This window comes from Balaenoptera physalus (assembly GCF_965194825.1).
Source record: "Balaenoptera physalus genome assembly, chromosome: 5".
Classification (NCBI taxonomy): Eukaryota; Metazoa; Chordata; class Mammalia; order Artiodactyla; family Balaenopteridae; genus Balaenoptera; species Balaenoptera physalus.
In genome coordinates, this window is record NC_138884.1 from 39,610,648 (window position 1) to 39,621,384 (window position 10,737).

Sequence of the window (10,737 nt, forward strand, 5' to 3'; positions counted from 1 at the left end):
AATCATCTGATTTACTTTAAAAAGGCATCAATCTCACTGCTGTCTGGACAACAAGGAGCTATAAGAAAGGAAAAGAAATACTGCAATAGGCCATGCAAGAGACAACAACCTAGGATAGTGAGGGGGGGGGGATGAAAAGAGGGGACAAATTAAAGACATATGCTGACACATTTCCCTGAACATTGCATGGGATGTGAGAAAGGAGGTAACAAAGGTATAAATATAAGAAATCTTCCTTTAACCAGTTTACAGTAAACTTGTAGGTAAAAGCAACCCAACTAGAAAGTAACCAAGGTCTTAACTGAATGATACAGATTCATTCAAGAATTATTAAGCTAGGGCAGGGGCAGTAAAGAGATAACTTCAAGGGAAAAACAGCAATTGATTTAGGGGTAGGAATTAGAGAAGAAAGAAGGAAGTCATGTCAGTTTCTAGGAAACAGACTGATTACCAGCATAAGAGAAGAATTAGCAAGGACTTACAGAGATAATAAGACAATTGGTATGATTAGAACTGCAATTTCACTGGGAGGATTTTCAAGAATCCATCTGGGCCCCAAGTTAGCACCTTGTTGTCTTTGTTTATAATATCTTATGCCTTTTGCTGCTCACCCCTGCTTTGCTTCCTGTCTTGGTTGTCCATTTGTCTCCCTCCTATGACTGCCTGTCCTGTTTTATTTTTAAGTATTTTTATTTAATCAACTTTATTATGGTAAAACTTACTTACAATAATATACACATAGTTTAAGTATATAGTTCTATATACTACACATGCCTTTATACGACTATACACACCTGTAACAGCTATACACACCTGTGTAGCCACCATCACGATCAAGATGTAGAATATTTCTATCACTTCAAAAAGTTCTTTCAGACCCTTGGACAGCCTACATTTGTTTATCCATTACTTACATATGGGCATTTGGGTTGTTTTCAGTATGGGGCTTATGAATAAAGCTGCTATCAACATTCATGTAAAAGGGTTTGATGGCCGCATGTCTTCATTCCTGAGGGGTAAACACCTACAGTAAGTGTATGTTTAACCTGTATACACTATTAACTGCCAAACTATTTTCCAAAGTGGCTGTACCATTTTATTTATTTATTTATTTATTTATTATTGATGTATAGTTGATTTATAATGTTGTGTTAGTTTCTGGTATACAGCAAAGTGATTCACTTATACATATATATACATAATCTTTTTTCATATTCTTTTCCATTATGCTTTATCACAGGATATTGAATATAGTTCCCTGTGCTATACAGTAAGATCTTGATTTTTACTGTGGTTGTACTACTTTACATTCCTGCTAGCAACATATGGGAATTCCAGTTGCTCTACATCCACTGGTATTGTCAGTCTTTTTAATTTTGGTCATCCTAGTGGATGTGTAGTGGTGTCTCACTGTGGATTTAATTTTAACCTCCCTAATGTCTGATAATGTTGAGCATCTTTTCATGTGCTTATTGGCCATTTCCAATCCCCTTTTTAGTTCATCTTTGTACTTTGCCTTCTTGTTCTCTATTTACCCACAACTTCTGATAATTTACTCATCCTGACCCTCTTGTCTTAGGCCTATAACTTATGGCATCTACTTTAGACTCCCACTCTGGCAATGACCCTGCCTCTCCTCTTAACTTTCATCCTGACCTATAGGATGCTGCCTACTGGCAAAGGCATGTTGCACTGAGTGGGAGAGATGGGAATGAGGTGGATTCTGTAGGAAGCTCTCTGACTGCTGAGTATGTATCACTGGGGGCCTGATATAAGATGGTGTCAGCAAGGCACCAGAGGAAAAGTGAAAGGAAATAGGCGCCAGAGATGTACATATCAGAGCTCATTAGCTCAGACGCTTTTTGGTAAAAGCAAGAAGTATGGACATATGTAGGAGCTAGATGGGTGGAGGAGGCCAGAGATTGCCTGATGAGACTAAGGCACTCAGCTTTAACTTATTATTGCCAGCAGGGAAAGCAGGCTTCAGGATACTGGGGATTCTGGTCTTTTCAAGAAAAGGTCAAAAATTGATATTTATTTTCATGTGAGATCTCCCAATTCCCAAATGTCAGAAAATATTTAACTTAGGGAGAAAAATAAGCCACCACCTGGGTTGAACAAAATATTGCTGTGGCTTGACTACAGTCCTGTGTCTGGCCATTTACCATTTCTGATAGAGAAGATGAATTTCTCCTTTTTTGTTACCAGCCCTTCTAGCTCTTAGATGGTGGTATTTATTTGTCACTCATGAACTTGTTCAGAACACACTTGAAGACTGATCTTACCTCTCTGCTAAAATTGAACTAAATTCCATGAGAGCAGAAGAGCTTTTCTATATATTTGTATTCTATATATTTCTATAAATCTAGATTAGTTTTGCCTCTAAAGTTTCATGTACTTGCAAATCACACAATAACTGTCTTCTTTGCCTTAGCACACATTTTTGAGAATCAAGCATGTTGTTGTGTGTATCAAATGTTTGCTGCTTTATATGTTTCAAATGAAGAAACAAGATAAAACCCCAGAAAAACAATGAACTGAAGTGGCGATAAGCAATCTACCTGATAAAGAGTTCAAGATAAAAATCATAAAGATGCTCAAAGAACTTGGGAGAAAAATGGATGAACACAGAAGTTTAACAAACAGTTTGAAAATTTAAAAAAGAACCAAAAGGAGATGAATACAATAACTGAAATTAAAAATTCACTGGAAAAAAAATTCACTGGAATAAATCAACAGTAGATTAGATGATACAGAGGAATAGATCACTGACCTGGAAGACAGAGTATCAGAAATCCCTCAAGTTGAACTGAAAAAAAAAAAAAAAAAGGATAAAAAAATGAAGATAGTTTGAGACCTCTGGGACAACATCAATATTAACATTCACATTATAGGGGTCCCAGAAGAAAAGAGAGAAAGAAAGGACATATTTGAAGACAAAAAAACTGAAGATGTCCCTAACCTGGGAAAGGAAACACACCTCCAGGTCCAGAAAGCACAGAGAGTCCCAAACAGGATCAACACTAAAGAGACGACACTAAGATACATTGTGATTAAAATGTCAAAAATTAAAGATAAAGAGAGAATATTAAAAGCAGCAAGGGAAAATCAATAAGTTACATACCATGGAATCCCATAAGGCTATCAGCTGACTTTTCAGCAGAAGCTCTGTAGGTCAGAAGGGAGTGGCATGATATAGTTAAAATGATGAAAGAGAAAGACTTACAACCAAGAACACTCTACTCAGCAACAGTCTCATTCAGACTTGAAGGAAAGATCAAACGTTTTACAGATGAGCAAAAGCTAAAAGAGTTCAGCACCAGGAATCCAACCTTCTAAGATATGGTAAAGGCACTTCTCTAAGCAGAAAAGAAAAGGCCACAACTAGAAATATGAAAGTTACAAAAGGAAAAATTTCACCGGTAAAGGCAAATATAAGTAAAGGTAGTAGATCAACCCCTTATAAAGCTAGTATGGAGGCTAAAAGACAAAAGTAGTCAAATCATCTACATCCACAATAAGTAGTTAAGGGATACACAAAACAGAAAGATGTAAAATATGATGTCAAAAACAGTAAATGTTGTGGAGTCAAAATGTAGGGTTGTTAAAATGTATTCAAACTAAGAGTTCAGCAACTTAAAATAATTATATATATATATGTGTGTGTGTGTGTGTGTGTGTGTGATTTATATACATAGCTATATATAAACCACAAACCAAAAATCTATAACAGATACAACACAAAACAGAGAAAGGAATCCAAATATAACACTAAGACAGTCATCACAAGGACAGAGAGCAAAAAGAAAAAAGGAACAGAAAGAACTACAAAAACAACCCCCAAACAATTAACAAAATGGCAATAAGACATACCAATCAATAATTACTTTAAATGTAAATGGACTAAATGCTCCAATCAAAGACATAGAGTGGCTGAATGAATATAAAAGAAGACCCAAATATATTCTGCCTACAAGAGACCTGCTTCAATCTAAAGACACACATAGATTGAAAGTAAGGGTATGGAAAAAAGTATTACATGCAAATGAAAATGAAATGAAAGCCAGGGTAGCAGTACTTTATATCAGACAAAATAGGTTTTAAAACAAAAACAGTAATAAGAGACAAAGAGGGACATTACAGAATGATAAAATGATTATTCCAAGAAGATATAACGGTTGTAAATATATATGCACCTAAAATAGGAGCACCTAAATATGTAAAGAAAATATTAACAGACATAAAAGGAGTAATTGACAGTAATACAATAATAGTAGCAGACTTTAACACCCCATTTACCTCAATAGAGAGACCATCCAGACAGAAAATCAACAAGGATATACCAGCCTTAAGCAACACATTAGACCAGGTAGACTTAATAGATATGTATAGAACATTCCACACCAAAGCAGCAGAATACACATTATTTTCAAGTGCTCATAAATAGATGAATGGATAGAGAAGATGTGGTATATATGTGCAATGGAATATTGCTCAGCCTTAAAAAGAAGGAAATCTTGCCAGTTGTGACAATATGGATGGAAATAAGTCAGGCAGAGACAGACAAATATTATAGGATTTCACTTACATGTGGAATCTAAAAAATAAAACAAACGAACAAACATAACCAAACAGAAACTGAATCATAGATACATACAAAGAACAAACAGGTGGTTGCCAGAAGGGAGGAGAGAAATAGGTAAGGGAGATTACAAGGTACAAATTTCAGGTACAAAATAAATGAGTCATGAGTTTGAAATGTACAGTGTGGGGAATATAGTCAATAATTATGTAATATCTTTGTATGGTGACAGATGACAACTAGAATTATAATGGTGATAATTTTGAAATGTATAGATATATCTAATTGCTGTGTCATGTACCAGGAACTAACATACTATCGTAGGTCAATTATACTTCAAAAACGAACAAACAAACTCACATAAAAAAGATCAGACTTGCGGTTACCAGAGGCAGGGTCATGGTGGGTAGGGGAATTGGATGAAGGTGGTCAGCAGGTACAAACTTCCAGTTACAGGATAAATAATTACTAAGAATGGGATGTACAGCAGGTTAAATAGAATTAACACTGCTCTATGTTACATATAAAAGTTGTTAGGAGAGTAAATGCTAAGAGCTCTCATCACAAGGAGAAAAATTTTTCTATTTCTTTAGTTTTATATCTATATGAGATGACAGATGTTCACTAAACTTATTGTAGTAATCATTTCATAACGTATCTAAGTCAAATCATGATGCTGTACACCTTAAACTTATACAGTGTTGTATGTTAATTATAACTCAATAAAACTGGAAGAAAAATATTGTTCCTTTGTACACCTATTAAGTAGGTGCTTAATAAGTATGGAAAGACGGGAGGTAATAGAGGAGACAGAGAGAGGAAGTAAGGAAAAGAGGTGATCACTGAAGTGTTACAGGCTGGGAGATTAGAAAAATGCTTCTCTGCCTTCAGGACCGTTCTAAAACAACAGCAACTATTTTTTTTTAAATTATTCAATGTAAGAACACCACTTCTGATAGTGGGATTTGCAGTAGTTTAAAAAAATAACACCTATTCAAGATCTCTACTGGGTTTCCTCATTGAATCCTACTGTGGAGGGCATAGGAACAAGCTTGAAACCCATCCTGATACAGTCCATAGTAAAGACAATCCCTAAATGAAGTCATATTGACATATTGTTTATCCAGATAGGTAAAAGGTTTTCACTAAAAAGAAAAGAAGAAAGAAAAGGCCTTGGAACAGACAATACTTTCCCCAAGAGCCTTTTCAACACTTAACACTCAAAGAAAAATGCAACGATCACTATAAATATTAAAGGAAACAAGTGTGTGATACTGTCCACAAAACTGAAAATTCAGTGAAAAAGGCATAAAACAATATCCATAATGGAGAAAGAACAGGAAAACCAAAATTGGATGTGTTACTCTGTTTTAAAACATTATGTTTAAAATAAACTGTGACAAAGTTTAAAAATCATTTATCAGAGTTTCCAAATGATTATTCTTATCAAGCCAGTTATGAAGTCATTCAGTCACAAAATAAAGGATTTTAATCAATCCTTTTCAGTCAAGTTACTACATATGTTGAGAATCTCAAATTGCATTATAATCTGATGTTCATTTTGTTACATTTCAGGAGACCTTGTTAATATAAAAATGTCTTACATTTTTCGTAGGAATATGCCTTCACAGTAGTGCAGTACATTTTATCTTCAGTGCTAAATCACAATTCTGTGCTTCCTGATACAATTTATTTTTTAAACACAGGAAATTTTATTTCAACTGGCTTGTCACATATTCTTAAGAATGGCAGTAAGAAGAGAAACAGCCACAAGGGCAAGATGTACGGTCTTGCTGATGGTCTTTTCCTCACGGGTTGGAATGCTTATTACATGCCCAATCACAAAAGAAAACATGGAGATTGCTTGTATGCAAAAGAACAAAGATGAGTACAGAATTGCAAATAAGAATCACATATGGCCTCTCTCATGAAAGGAACAATCCTATTTTTATTGCAAATAAAATGTTCATAATATCAAATGGAACAGTATCACACAAAAAAATATCATTCAATGAAAATACTACAAATTAGATGCTGAAGTCAGCAAAAAGATTAAATCTGAGATTGCCTGAGAAAATAGGAAATAACTAAAGGGTCTGGAATTCTTCTAGGTCTTGCCTTATTGTACACATATTAAGTAAAAGTCTGTCTCTGGGCATCTAGATAAAACATACAATTACTGCTCATTTCACATCAAGGTAAAAATGGTAAAACATAAAAACCAATACTGAACCTTCCAACAAACAAAAGCCCAGGTCCAGATGGCTTCACAGGCGAATTCTATCAAACATTTAGAGAAAAGCTAACACCTATCCTTCTCAAACTCTTCCAAAACACAGCAGAGAGAGGAACACTCCAAAACTCATTCTACAAGACCACCATCACCCTGATAGCAAAACCAGACAAAGATGTCACAAAGAAAGAAAACTACAGGCCAGTACCACTGATGAACATAGATGCAAAAATCCTCAACAAAATACTAGCAAACAGAATCCAGCAGCACATTAAAAGGATCATACACCATGATCAAGTGGGGTTTATCTCAAGAATTCAAGGATTCTTCAATATAGGCAAATAAATTAATGTGATACACCATATTAACAACTTGAAGGAGAAAAAACATATGATCATCTCAATAGATGCAGAAAAAGCTTTCTACAAAATTCAACACCCATTTATGATAAAAACCCTCCAGGAAGTAGGCATACAGTGAACTTACCTCAACATAATAAAGGCCATATATGACAAACCCACATCCAACATTGTCCTCAATGGTGAAAAACTGAAACCATTTCCACTAAGATCAGGAATAAGACAAGGTGGCCCACTCTCACCACTATTATTCAACATAGTTAGGAAAGTTTTAGCCACAACAATTAGAGAAGAAAAAGAAATAAAAGGAATCCAAATCAGAAAAGAAGAAGTAAAACTGTCACTGTTTGCAGATGAGATGATAGTATACATAGAGAATCCTAAAGACACTACCAGAAAACAACTAGAGCCAATCAATGAATTTGGTAAAGTAGCAGGATGCAAAATTAATGCACAGAAATCTCTTGCATTCCTATACACTAATGATGAAAAATCTGAAAGAGAAATTAAGGAAACATTCGCATTTACCATTGGAACATAAAGAATAAAATACCTAGGACTGGGCTTCCCTGGTGGCGCAGTGGTTGAGAATCTGCCTGCCAATGCAGGGGACACGGGTTCGAGCCCTGGTCTGGGAAGATCCCACATGCCGCAGAGCAACTAGGCCCGTGAGCTACAACTACTGAGCCTGCGAGTCTGGAGCCTGTGCTCTGCAACGACAGAGGCCGCGACAGTGAGAGGCCCGCGCACCGTGATGAGGAGCGGCCCCCACTCGCCGCAACTAGAGAGAGCCCTCGCACAGAAATGAAGACCCAATACAGCCAAAAATAAATAAATATTAAAAAAAAAGAAAACTAGGACTAAACCTACCTAAGGAGACAAAAGACCTCTATGCAGAAAATTATAAGACACTGATGAAAGAAATTAAAGATGATACAAACAGATGGAGAGATATACCATGTTCTTGGATTGGAAGAATCAACATTGTGAAAATGACTCTACTACCCAAAGCAATCTACAGATTCAATGCAATCCTTATCAAACGACCACTGGCATTTTTCACAGAACTAGAACAAAAAAATTTCACAATTTGTATGGAAACACAAAAGACCCCGCATAGCCAAAGCAATCTTGAGAAAGAAAAACGGAGCTGGAGAAATCAGGTTCCTGCACTTCAGACTACACTACAAACCTACAGTAATCAAAACACTAATGTACTGGTACAAAAACAGAAATATAGATCAATGGAACAGGATAGAAAGCCCAAAGATAAACCCACGCACATATGGTCACCTTATATTTGATAAAGGGGGAAAGAATATACAATGGAGAAAAGACAGCTTCCTCAATAAGTAGTGCTGGGAAAACTGGACAGCTACATGTAAAAGAATGAAATTAGAACGCTCCCTAACACCATACACAAAAATAAACTCAAAATGGATTAAAGACCTAAATGTAAGGCCAGACACTATAAAACTCTTAGAGGAAAACATAGGCAGAACACTCTATGACATAATTGACAGCAAGATCCTTTTTGACCCACCTCATAGATTAATGGAAATAAAAAAAAAATAAACAAATGGGACCTAATGAAACTTAAAAGCTTTTGCACAGCAAAGGAAACCATAAACAAGATGAAAAGACAACCCTCATAATGGGAGAAAATATTTGCCAATGAAGCAACTGACAAAGGATTTATCTCCACAATTTACAAGCAGCTCATGCAGCTCAATATCAAAAAAACAAACAACCCAATCCAAAAATGGGAAGAAGACCTAAATAGACATTTCTCCAAAGAAGATATACAGATTACCAACAAACACATGAAAGAATGCTCAACATCACTAATCATTAGAGAAATGCAAATCAAAACTACAATGATGTATCACCTCACGCCAGTCAGAATGGCCATCAACAAAAAAAATCTACAAACAATAAATGCTGGAGAGGGTGTGGAGAAAAGGGAATCTTCTTGCACTGTTGGTGGGAACGTAAGTTGATACAGCCACTATGGAGAACAGTATGAAGGTTCCTTAAAAAACTAAAAATAGAGCTACCATATGACCCAGCAATCCCACTACTGGGCATATACCCTGAGTAGACCTTAATTCAAAAAGAGTCATGCACCCGAATATTCATTGCAGCACTATTTACAATAGCCAGGTCATGGAAGCAACCTAAAGGCCCATCAACCGACGAATGGATAAAGAAGTTGTGGTACATATATACAATGGAATATTACTCAGCCATAAAAAGGAACGAAATTGAGTCATTTGTTGAGACGTGGATGGATCTAGAGACTGTCATACAGAGTGAAGTAAGTCAGAAAGAGAAAAACAAATATTGTATATTAACGCATGTATGTGGAACCTAGAAAAATGGTACAGATGAGCTGGTTTGCAGGGCAGAAGTTGAGACACAGATGTAGAGAATGGACATATGGACACCAAGGGGGGAAAACTGCGGTGAGCTGGGGATGGTGGTGTGCTGAATTGGGCGATTGGGATTGACATGTATACACTGATGTATATAAAATTGATGCCTAATAAGAACATGCAGTATAAAAACAAACAAACAAAACAGCTAATACTAAACTTTCATTGGGTTATTTGTATGGAAATATGTTAATATAAATGTTTCAGACATTACATGAAATTTCTAAAAATCTTATATGTTCTGGTATAATGTTATAAGTCATAATCCTAGTTATTACTTTAAAATGTATATCTCAGAAATAACTAATTTTCTTGTCAATTGCATTATTATGAACTTTCATCAAATCCTTAACTGTGGTCATTTTTAAGTCTTTTGTCATTTACAGACAGTTCTGGGTGTACTCTGATGCTTTTGCAAATATGTTCCTATAAAATGGTTTCATCTTCAAGAAATTCATGGAAGACTCTGACAAATACAGGTTTCTGGTAACTGACTGTACTGCTGAACTGAATGAATAAGCATTTTCAGAACTCTAATGAAAAACTGATGAATTCATAAAAGTGCTAACAAAAGATCAAGATGAAAAAAAAATTAATTACATGGGACTGAGTGAACTGATGATGATGAGTATAATTTTTGTAACTTTCTGTCTGAATTAAAAAAAAAAAATCCCACAAGGACTCAGAGGCAAAGAACATACAAATCAATTTTCACTGCAAAGTAAAGGAGCTGTTACAGTGGAGGATTACTGGACTGAATGTCAATATTATGACATAGTATGAGTGTGTTTCATGTTTGGTAATTGCAATCATTGTTGTTTTTGTTGTGCTCATCCATGTACAATGCTTGGTGTCAGTCTATTTATCTCTTGTAAAAATAAAATACAGTATGTGTGTGTGTAAAAAAAAAAAAAAACTAATCATAATCGACAGACTATGTCTAAGACAGTTACCAGTAACTTAACGACACTTCATTATCTTTAATCATCCAGAAATAAATTATGTTCATTAGACTGTACACACTAAGGCAACTCTAGGGTTGAAACAAAACAGGAAAAAAAGGTTTCATATTAACCTTACCATAATTTAAAAATATAGAGGGTATGCACCCTTTTTTTCTTTTCTACC